This window comes from Symphalangus syndactylus, chromosome 12 (assembly GCF_028878055.3).
Source record: "Symphalangus syndactylus isolate Jambi chromosome 12, NHGRI_mSymSyn1-v2.1_pri, whole genome shotgun sequence".
NCBI lineage: Eukaryota > Metazoa > Chordata > Mammalia > Primates > Hylobatidae > Symphalangus > Symphalangus syndactylus.
In genome coordinates this window covers 63,271,766-63,283,981 of record NC_072441.2, presented here as the reverse complement: position 1 = coordinate 63,283,981, position 12,216 = coordinate 63,271,766, and the positions used below count along the sequence as shown (strand labels likewise).

General features: G+C 46.3%; 1 long non-coding RNA gene across 2 annotated transcripts in view; it reads right to left on the bottom strand.

Annotated features, from left to right (window-relative positions):
* LOC134733828 (uncharacterized) overlaps window positions 1–12,216 on the bottom strand; it is a 63,847-nt gene that overhangs the window by 51,035 nt on the left and 596 nt on the right. Inside the window, exon 2 of one of the 2 annotated variants that reach the window (XR_010117381.1) lies at window positions 11,693–11,841. This is a non-coding gene — a long non-coding RNA (uncharacterized lncRNA). Of the gene's footprint in view, window positions 1–11,692; window positions 11,842–12,216 lie in introns of those variants that run through there. The other variant, XR_010117382.1, reaches the window with a different exon arrangement.

Here is a 12,216-nt window from a genome sequence, read left to right as displayed (position 1 = left end):
CCCAGGGTGGTCTTGAACTCCTGACCTCAAGTGATCCACCCGCCTCAGCCTCCCAAAGTGCTGGGAATGCCATATTCAACATTTGTATGGTATATTTTACAAGGATGGGGTTTCAGCCCTGTCAACTGAGGTTCTTCATATATGCAGGCCAAGCCCTGCATACATGCTTAAACAATATCCTAAAGAACACATATATCTCCCAAAGTGATTGCTCTGGAGGGCTTCCTCACTTCCTCACTGGAAAGCCATGTTTTAGTCATTAGTATTCTGGCCAGACAGAAAACCTCCCTTGCAGAGCTGCAGTGGAGGGGAATGCAGCTTTGTGCACTATAAATAGTGATTTTATTAAAATGTAGAAAAATTGTTGAGAAAGGAAAAAGAGGTGGGGGCAGAGGGTTGCCATGGCAACTCAACCATTCCCTCAGTTTTGAAAGCGTGGGGAAGACTACAGAATAGTAAATAAAGAAGAGGAAATAGAGGAAGTCGGAATGGCACATGACCACAAAAGGAACGAGACAGCTCAGACAGCCTAGTTTCAAACTGAGTGATGAGCTGAGAGGCAGAGGATGGGCCTCCCAAGGGAAGAGGAGATGCCTTTCTTCAGAGAGCAAGAAGACTGGCAGAGTGGAATCTTTGTCATCAGCTTTACCTCATGGCTCAGCCACAGAGGCCACCAAACAACACAGCCCCCAACAAATGATTTATGGATGAATGAATATGGAAGCAAGAATCCTCATGGTAGCCTCCCAAGAACTCCCTCCCTGCCCCCACCTCCATACGTATTTTTAGATATTGGTTCTAGAATCTCCATTCTTCATCCCACTCCTCACTCCTGGATGTTGACTGACTCCAGGCAGATCGAGAAAGATCAGGGCACACCAGAACTCCACCCATTTACAAGACATTAGATTAATTCACATGTTAAAAATCCAAAATATATTATTAAAGGAAACTAGGATAAAAGGATAACCTTAGTTCAGCACTTTACAGGTTACTGATCATTGCACATTATCCCATGGGATGCATGGAACAGCCTCAGCAATCTGGGATTACTCTACCTTACAGTAGCCCAGTTAACTCTGTGCGCAATTCAGACTGAAACATAGCAACTACTATCTCCTGCATGCAAGAATTTTCCATCTCTCCTGGAGAATGGAATTACTATTGAAGGTTTAGAGGACTTTCAGTCTGTCTTGATCACACATTGTGACAGCTTAAACAATGCACTATCCACATTAACACTTCAGTATTTGGGGGTGGGGGGTGAGGTGGGGTGGGAGGTGAGGGAGGAGGTAAGAGAGATCCATGTAAATACACATAAGCAGTTCTACGTCATTTCTATTAATGGAGGGTAGATAAAGAAACGATCATCCAGGAATCATGTTTAAGGACTTTGTAATGCATCAAATATATTGGATTGTGTGGAGGCTACTAGCAGACATTTGGGATGATTTTTAAAGCTTTAAAGGGATAGGAAGAGAAGCTAGTTAAAGAGAAAGCAGGCTGGGATTTAAAAATGTCCCATAGAACCCACAGATTACCATGCCAGAGCAGCAACCATATTGCCTACATCTGGGTTACAGTGTTGACTCTAGCTCCCTCCCCCAGCTGGACAAACCTCAAGCACAGGGCAGAGCTCATGAACCCTCACATCATGGCTGACAGGATGGGCATCACCAGAGAGAGAGCAGCTTCACCGGGCAGAGTCAGGGCCTCCTCAGACTGGAAGAAAATGAAAAATGAGAGCAAAGGTTCTGGGTGAGGTTCTGGTGATCCACTTGATCACCAGATCCAGGAATGTTGTTCCTGAAGAGCATTCCCTGAAGCTGAACACTTGGGAAGTAAATTTAAAATGAATGAAAGGAGCTAAGTAGTCAGCATATGAAGTTTATTGCCCAAAATGTGTTACAGATTACAATATAAACAGGTTCAAATCAACTTCAGATGTATTCACATAGAACAAATCCAAAATAAAATATTAAAGAAAACTAGTATAAAAAGATAACCTCTGGCCGGGCACCCTGGCTCACACCTGTAATCCCAGCACTTTGGGAGGCCAAGGCAAATGAATCACCTGAGGTCAGGAGTTTAAGACCAGCTTGGTCATGGTGAAACCCCATCTCTACAAAAATACAAAATTAGCCAGGCATGATGGTGGGTGCCTATAATCCCAGCTACTTTGGAGGCTGAGGCAGGAGAATTGCTTGAACCTGGGAGGTGGAGGTTGCAGTGAGCCAACATAGTGCCATTACACTCCAGCCTGGGTGACAGAGCGAGACTGCACCTCAAAAAAAAAGATAACCTCTATTTAGCACATTCCAGGTTACCAAGTACTTAAACACATCTCCATAGGCATTCAAAATGTAGACATTAGGCGATCATCACAGAGAAGAAAATTGAGACTTGGAGAAGACACAACATGAATCCGAACTGTACACCAAATATTTTGGTCTGATATTCTCAGTATTCTTTGGGTTTACTGAGTTTGGGTGTGGGTAGAATAGAGAGTCCCTGATTAGGATGACTTAGCTACAAAGTCAAAATTAAAGAAATCTGTGGTTCTGGACGGTATATTTGCAGTTTTGACTGAAGGGTTTGATAAAGAGCACCAATGTTCACAACTGAGAATTGTGAAACCACAAGTTGCAGGGTTTCCTGTATTTAAGTCGACCATGCAGTGGTACCATGGAACCCATTTCTGCCAGTCATGAAATGTTGCCTTTCTCCTAGCATTATTACCATCTTCTCTCCCTACACACACACACACACACACACACACACACTCACAAATGCACTAAACCTCTCCTTTCTCTTCCCTTTTCTCTTTTGTTTAGTCACACACAATCTTTCGCTTCTACTTCAGTTGCATTTATCCACTCAATGCAAGTATTTGAGCATCCAATCAGCTAAATTTCAGGGCCCGGAATGCCAAACTGTTCCCTCCGAGACTGCACTACCGACAGCCGAGAAAAGCTAATAGTGATGATAGTTAATACTTACTCAGCACCTACTCACCATGCACAGGCACTGGGATAATAACTCCTTTGCATTCAGATTCCTCAATAGTTCACTCAGTCCTTACAACAACGCAAAAACCTTGAAAAGTGTTACTATCCCCATTATACAGATGAGAATGTGAAGCAGAGGGGTCATAACTCACAGGAAGTCGTGTGGCTAGTGATGGTGCAGTTGGAGAAGTGCATGCTTCTCCTCCTTCATAACCATTGCCTACCCAACATTTTAAATGTATTTGATATTGTCTAAATTGTTTTCCTTAAGAATAAATGTTGTATATTGACATATTTTAACTGACTCGTATTTGGTTCATAATCAGGCAATTCTATTTTATAAATAATCTCAATCTTTGTTTTCTTATTGATCCATTTATATACACCCTCTCACACTCTGCGTTTCTGCTACTAATACCAATTTCTTTTTTTCTTTTTTCTTTCTTTCTTTTTTTTTTTTTTTTTTTTTTTTTTTTGAGATACTATCTCGCCCTGTCACCCAGGCTGGAATGCAATGGCGCCATCTTGGCTCACTCCAGCCTCCACCTCCCAGCTTCAAATGATTCTCCTGCCTCAACCTCACGAGTAACTGGGATTACAGGAGCCCGCCACCACACCCAGCTAATTTTTGTATTTTTAGTAGAGACAGAGTTTCACCATGTTAGCCAGGCTGGTCTCCAACTCGTGAGTTTGTGATCCGCCCTCCTCAGCCTCCCAGAGTGCTGGGATTACAGGCGTGAGCCACCTTGCCTGGCCCAATTTCTTAATATTCTGGCTTCTGGCAGCCATCCAGCCTCTTTCTCAGTTCTCTTTTCTGTTCTTAATTTATGCATTAGGAAGATAGGCAGGACTGAATGCGCGTAGTATCTCATCTCTTCCCTTAATTCTACAAAGCCTCTCAGGTCTTCCCACAACCCTTTGCTCTACCATGCTCTCTCACTCTGCGCATCCCAGAACTCTATGCAGATGGCTCTTCCAGGTCACCAGCAGCCCAAAAGTAGCCTTTCCTTGGGTCTTACCTCCTTGACTTCTCCATATTTTGGCATCCATCACACTGAACTGCCTTGCTTCTCCTCAGTAGCAATTATTCCTCCAGTCTTCTTCAAGGCTCCTCTCAGCTCCCTTTCCCCTCCATGTCCTGTCTCCCAGGCTCATCCCTTAGTCCTTCTTACTTCTCCTATAATTTCTTCTCAGGCCATCATATACATTCTCATAGTTTAATTCTATTTGCCACTAACTCCCAAATCCATATCTCTATTCTTAGCCTCTCTCGCTTTAGCTCCTCCATTTCCAACAATCTGCCAGTCATTGCCACCAGGATGACTCACTGGAACTTCCCATCCAGACTGTACAAGCAAAGCATTTTCTTTCTCCAGTGATTTGGCCCTTTCTTCTGACTTCCCTATCTCTAGCAGATACCATCATGCGGATAGTCACCCAGGCAAAACAAACAAACAAATGAACAAAAGTTGTCATCTTTCATCCCTCCATCTTCCTCACTTACTATAGTCTGCTAGTTTTAAAATATAAAAAGATTCTACTCCTGCTCAGAAAGCCTTCAGTGGCCTTCCATTACCTGTTGATGAAGTGCCAACTTACCCTCCCTTTGCATCCCACACTCTCCATTGATAGCCCAACACCCTTTCTCACCCAAGCTTGCTCCAACCAAAATAGACTCTGTCCTGTTCTCAAATATATGCCAAGCTTTTCTGCCTTCCTGTTCTGATGTATGCTGTCCCTGATATCTTCTTCTCCAACACTCAAGAGGGCTTTCCCCCCTTCTCACAACTTAGGGTCTTCCTGAGTGTTTGTGATATTTATCATGTTCTACTTTTTGTCTTTATCTGTCTGTTCCACCTCCTGAGGTAGAGGATGGGCTCCATAGTTGAAGCACCTGTTTCCCCACAACACTTGTATACCTTGTGCACAGCAGATCCTCATTATACTTTTGATGAATTGAATTCAGTTGGGGCTCAGCAGCTGTGTAAGAAGCACCAAGTTTCCAGGACCCTCTCCTCTCCTGAAACCAGGCAGATATTCTATTATTTGTCCCACTTTCTCATCTTAAAAATGGGCCTCTGTTTTTCCCTTATGGTCTGAACATCTACCGTTTACCTCTGCAAGCAGTGAAAAGTGGTCAGATCTTTGGAACAATAGTCATAGTTACTGAGCACTGCCCATGTGCCAGACACTGTTTGAAGCACATACATGTTTTAACTTCTTTAAACCTCTCAGCAAACTTGTGAAATAGACACTGAAATTCCCATTTTACAGATGAGGAGACTGAAGCACGGACAGGTTAAGTGGCATGTCTAAGCACAAACAGCTAGTATGGAGGGAGCCAGATTCTTAGGCAGGCCTTCTGGCTCTAGGGCCTGTGCTCCCACCACTTTGCTATAAGGAAATACAGATTTGAGAAGAGGAGATTTTACTTGTAGGTCTTGATGACCCCAATCCCAAAACCCAGAGCCTGGCTTGGTCTTTACAGGTTTGACCAAATGCGTACATATGTGTATCTGATTGTGAGTGTATGTGCAGTGGAATAGGGGAGAGCCACCTGTCTTTGCACTCTGCTCTTTAGCTGGTGGTGTTGTGTTTGCTGTTATTTCCCCAACACAAGCTTCCTGAAAGAAGACAGTATCTTCCATGATTTTACTCTCCCACTGGAGTCTGATCTAGCACTTGTCATCTAGCAAGCGGCCCACAAGTTTAAGACTGAATCACATTTTCATATATAAAGTCAGTGCCCAAGCCATGTCTCTCATTTGAAGCTTCTGTTGTCTGCCCCCACTTCTCCCAGCCTCCTGACACACACCCACTCTCTCACAGAGCAGGTGCACTTCAGCAGAATGTAAGCAAATCAGTGCTGAATGTCAAAACGGATTTTACTCAATTATTAAATTGCGAGAACCAGGAGAAGAGCAAATAAATATCCCAACAAAGTTATGCTATGAAATACATGAAACCCACCCAGATCTAATATTTAATTTAGACTCAACTGTCTCAACAGCTTTCTACCAACCCAGATTCCAGCCAAAGGCCATCAGACATGGCTTGGGGTGAAAACTCAGTAGCTATACAGGCCTAATGAAAAGACCAAGGCTGAATGATGGGCCACCCCTCAGGGACAGGTGCCCACAGGCCAGAGGCTGAAAAGCTTCTCCAAAGATGCCAATTAGCTCAAGCACAAGAACCAAAGCCTGAGCTCCGACATCTGCATAAGTCTGGCTGCCGGGAGCTTTGCCTAATGATTCTGCAAGAAGAGGGGCTCTGGACCAGCATCTGCCTCCTGCTGCCCAGCTTCCTCAGCCAGCCAGAAGGGAGATACAAGCACCACCTAGTGCTGAGGCAAGCAAACCGGTCATTGACAGCTGCTCACTGGCTGTGATGATATTTTAGGTATCAAGGCTACAGTGAAAGCCGAAGAGGAGAGGGGAGGGAGAATAGAGGAGTGGAGAAACAGTGGGGGAAATAGATTCAGAGCATGAATTCCCAGCTCATTCAACTCACCCCACTGCACCCACCAGTCCTCAGCACTGGTGTCATAGCACCATCCTCAGAGACCAGGAGGCTGGCTTCCTGCAGCCTCCAGGCCTGGTGAGCCCTCCCTCTTCCCCAAGCTTTTTCCTAGCCTGTCTGGCAGACATGCGGCATGTACTGCTGTGCTCACGGCCAGTAGACCCCTGCTTCCTCTCCTGTAGTGGCTCTCTGAGAATAAGGATGTGTCTGCCCTTGGCTCAGCATCTCAAGCACATAAAGCAGATTCTGCTTCCAGAACCAGAAAATACATGACTGCTTAAGACACAGAACTGACTCAGCCACTCCATGCCACTCCAGCAGAGGGCTTCTCAGGGGCCAATGGAAACCAGCCACCAAAGGCTGTCTCATCAGGCTGAGTCTAGACCACCTGAAGGGAACCCATACCACCCAGGCCCCACCCAGGGGCAGACCCAGGACCCAGGCAGGTCCTGAAGTGCTGGACCACTCTACCACAGAGCCAAAGTATGGGAATGGGTTTAGCTGTCTTCCATGGCTGCTCAGCCTGCAGAGCCTACTGAAGGGCCTATCCAGCCACCAAGGGAGGACATGCTGCCAGTGAGCTCCAAGGAACCCTGCAGCACAGCAGGAAGGGGCAGGGGAATGCTCCCACCCACCATCAGCTGGGGCTGGAACTCCAACTCACTCTGAGCACACTGCAGCCTCCCAAGTGGATGTAGGTTACTCCAGGTGACACATTCTTTTCTACAAAATTTCTTTCCAGGTCAAATATAATTTTATTTTATTTTTATTTTATTTTACTTATTTTTGAGACAGGTTCTCACTCTGTTGCCCATACTGGAGTGCAGAGGTGCAATCACGGTTCACTGCAGTCTCGACCTCCCTGGGCTCAGGTAATCCTCCCATCTCAGCCTTCCAAGAAGCTGGGAATACAGGCATGGACCACCATGCCCGGCTAATTTTGGGTTTGTTTGTTTTTTTTTTTTGTGGAGACAGAGTTTTGCCATGTTGCATAAGCTGGTCTCAAACTCCTGGACTCAAGCAATCTGCCTGCCTTGGTTTCCCAAAGTGCTAGGATTACAGGTGGGAGCTACGACACCTGGCCTCAAATTTGATTTTAGTGAGCATCAAGAGAAGCTCTACACCAACACCTTTGACTTGGCCATTGGGAAGAGCCCAAGGAATACTGCTGCATGGCCCACTTATTTCAGAGTTCTTGGTGGCTGTCCCTCCTCTGTAGTCCTGGCTACTGCCAGGTCATGCAGCCCCTCTGCAGGCCCAGCATTGGTGACTGAGCTCCCAAGGCTACCTCCTCCACTGTTGGACAGCATTTCACCAGCTAAGAGTTGGTGAGTGCTCATGGTGTGCTTCACTCCTTGCCAGTCATTTTCCAGGAGTTCTTTAACTCATGGTAAGTATTATTATTATTCTCATATTCAGATAAGGAAACTGTGGCTTAGAGAAATTGACTCCTTTCTTTAAGGTCACAATAACTTAAAATTGGCAAAGCCAGGATACAAACCCTGGGTTCTTAACTAGAACAGGGTTGCAAACTACAATACCTACAGACACCTGGGAATCAGTGAAACTGTGCAAATGTAAGAAAGGTGGAGGAAGTAGCACTTGTGAAAAACCACAGTGCAATTGCTTTATTCAGAAGAGGCAGCTGCCACCCACATCCCATTTATTGTTACATGAGAGAGTAGGAACTTGGGTGATCAGATCCTCAGATTTTTAAAAAGAGGCTATCCATATAGATTTGTAAGCATAATCTCCCAATTTGTGCTGATGACTGATGCAAGTTTTTTAAATCCCAGGGCAGGGCAGGCCAACACCAAGTGGGTTGCAGACCCACGTCTGTGAGCAGGATTCAGGGTGGTGCCCATTGTGACGCTACTCTAGAGTCTAAGATCTTAACCATTAGACTTTACTGTCTTAAAATGTCAGCTAGCTTTCTTTCCGGTGAGTCACAATTTTTCTTCCTGTTATCTCCATCTATTGGCCTCAGTTCTGTCATCTGGAGCAACAGGGATTCCAAAAACACTAGCCTCCTGTGTCCTTTTCTAGGCTAAACATCCCCAGCCCCACAAGCATCCCCATTTTGGCTTGGTTGCAGGACCTTTACCATGAAGGCCCCATGATTCTAGGTACATTCCAGACACACTCCCACCTGCTCACAGGACTCCCCACATCCACTGTGGAACTAAGTCCTACCCATCATGTCTGGTTTGTGTCAAGCAGAGCAACGCAGGCTTCTAGCCCACTAGGACTCATCTGAGACTAGAACCCAAAGTCATCTGGCCTCTTTGGCAGCTAAGAATTTGCCTTAGTTTAATTGAAGAGATACTGACCCCCCAAACCCAGTGGGAGGCTTCTTGGCCTCTGCAGTGATTGCCACTTTGTGGGAAGTGACATCCTAAACACCAGCACTTTCCGATCATGGTCCTAATGGTCCATCCCTATCCTTGCAGGGACTGTTTCAGGGTCAGCCCTTTAACACCTATGGCTTTTAGGCCCACATCTGACCAATCTTCTCTTTTGAGAAGACAGCCATGACACCAAGAATCCCTCTTGTTATAAAACAAATCTCATCTTCCTTCCAGTATCTCTGTCTCAATATTGAGAGATTTTCCCATGATTCATCAGAATCACTTTAAGATTCACCCCCATTTCCTGATTCTCACTGTCCAGAAAATGCCATGTGCCAGACTATGAGCCTGGCTGTAGCCTCCTGTGGACCAGAAAAAAAAAAAAAAAAAATGAAAAAAAGGCTGATGAGTCAAAGTAAGGATCCAGAGGGTCAGAGAAGTATCTCTTGTGGCTTAGCCAAAACCTCCATACCCAACAGCTATGGGCTTCACCATCTGAGTACCTCTTTTGATTCCAGTCCCACTCTCAACTTCCCTCATGAAATGAAGAACTGCAAATATGGTAACCTGCTATGGAAACTGAGAAAAGCAAAGCAGCCTATCTTTTATTATCACTCTGCCTTCTGGTCCTTTCCCGAGGCCACTGGGGCTGGGGCTGAGCTGAGCAGCTGGGTTTTCCCCTGAGCAGTGACTCACAGATGTAGTTTCTCTGGAACAAATCTTCAGAACAGTCCCAGCTGGGAAGTCTTTCTGGTGGCCAAGTGATCCCTCACAGCTGCCAGCCTGGCAACAAGGAACCCCAGCTGGTGCTAGGTGATGAAGAACAGGTCTGGGCTTTGTTCCTCAGCTAAAGAACCTGTCTGTTCCACTCGCTGGATCCCAGATGTAATTCATCATCAAGGTCACTGAGGAGCACCCAAGCCCTTGGCCCATCAAAACCACTTCAGTAAAGTCAGATTTCTGAGAGGCATCACAACTACCACTAAAGAGCATCAGCTCATTGCCAAGTGCATTACAGAGGTCCTGGCACTACCCATGTTCCTGCCAAGCGCTTAGGCATTAAAATTGACAGGGGCAAGCAGCAGGGACACACTGCCAAGGATACACCCTCCAGTACAGGAAGGCAACAGGCTCACGTAGTGTCAGGGCTAGGCAAGATCATGATTTTTCACAGTTTTAGGCAGCAGAATCCTCTTTCCAAACAAAATCTCATGCAGAAGTCTAGAATTCTGGCAGATTCAAGGGTAGCTACTCAGCTGGAGACCAAGGTGGGGCGAGGAACTGATCCCCCGCAGATTCCCTGTAATCTCCCCACCCTCCAGCTCTGCAACACCACCCAGGTACCTTTAGCCTCTTTCACTGAATCGCTGGGGTCCACCTGACAAGGCTGAAAACTTGCTGCTCTGGTCAGACCCTTGGCATTCAGAGGGGGAAACTGAGGCTGGTAGAATATGACATGCATTTCCCAAGGTCACATGGTGAATAGGTACTACAAATTCAGGAAAATAAAAAGTCTTGTCAACCAAGCTTTTAGTGAACCAAAACATCTGTACAGACCGGCAGTCCATGAGGGTTGGAAGAGTAAGTGATTATAGACATAAAGTTAATTTTTATTTTGTCTCAGCCACTTTCTTGCTGCCTGTCCTCAGGCAAGTCACCCAAGTCTAGCTGGCCTAGGGCTGGATTACATCCAGTGGCCCTTTGAGGCATCCCCTGCTCATCTTTCAGTATCCAGAACATGACAAGACTCCCTCTCAGAGCTGCCCACCCATTCCCTCCTCAGCCGTCAAAGGCCTTGGCACCTGGCTCACAGGCTTCCCCTCAAATTCAGTCCTCACCCTGACATCCAGAATCCTGGGGACCAAAACCTTTGACCTTTTCCTCTGCAGGCTCCTACACCCTGACTCTGCTTGGGGACCCCACTCAAGGCCACATCCTGAACTTTGATGGGACTTGTACTCCTTGGGAATTTTAAACTCAAACATCCCACTCTCACCTCTCTGCCTTCAGAAGCTTTCTTGCTTCTGAATCCCATATGCATGGTCTCTGGCATGTTTTTGATACCTTCCACCCTTGAGCACTGTCTTCTCTCCCAGCCTATCAGTGTCCTACTGTCAGCAGTCCCACCAGTCCAGTAGCCCAGAACCCTTGGGCATTGCTTTAAGTACTTTCTTACAAGATTTCCAACTCCAGTAACCCCTTTCCTGCACCCTCACCAGCACGGTCCCACCCTGCATCAATAACATGGTGGCCTTCTCACTCCTTTACCCAGTCTAGGGGTCCCAATGGGGAAAATCCCATAGCCACAAGGAGAGGAAGTACTGCCACGTCCTTCCTTTTCACCAGGATCTGGGCAGAGTTTGGTCTGTCTTAGCGAAGACCTTTCAGTTCCAGGCGCCTGAGGACCCTAACCTCAGCCAGCCCCTGTACTCTCAGCCAAAGCCAATCCCAATCCATTCTCACCTCCTATCATCAAAGAAGTGTCCCAGGTCTGGGCCAGGCGAGGTGGCTGACCCCTGTAATCCCAGCACTTTGGAAGGCTGAGGCAGGTGGCTCACCTGAGGTCAGGAGTCCAAGACCAGCCCAGCCAACATGGTGAAACCCCATCTCTACTAAAAATACAAAAATTAGTCGGGCGTGGTGGTGAGATCCTGTAATCCCAGCTATTTGGGAGGCTGAGATAGGAGAATTGCTTGAGCCTGGAAGGTGGAGGTTGCAGCGAGCCAAGATTGCACCACTGCGCTCCAGCCTGGGCAACAAGAGCAAAACTCCATCTCAAAAAATAAAATAAAAATAAAGAAGCGTCCCAGGTCTTACCTGAGCATGGCCCCTCCACCTGTGCTCTGAATCTCTTCTTACTTCTCTCCTCCAGGAATTCTCTCTTCTTATTTTCCTGCATCTTCAACTACTCATTTTGTATCTATTTCTCTCCATAAGTTTCTTCCATGTTAAAACAAATGAAAAACCTTAAACAAATAAAACCTTGTTTAATCCTACATTCCCTTCACCTACCACCTAATTTCATCATTTTATTTACAATCAAATGTCTTCAAAGAGTACCTATAAGCCCGTTCCTACCTCCTCATTGCTCACTCACTCAACCCATGGAGCTCCGCCTCTGCCCAACATGGCTCCACTGAGACTGTGACCTCCGTGTTGCTGCCTCCAAATGACACATTCAGTCTCTTCTTGCCTGACCTCTCAGCTGCCTTTGAGCCAGCCTTCATCCGTGGCTTCCAAGACATCACTCTCCCCTGATTCCACCTCTGTCTATGGCTGTACCTTCTCCATTTCCTTTTCTGGCTCCTCCTTGTCTTTAGGCTTTTAAATGTTCCCACTTT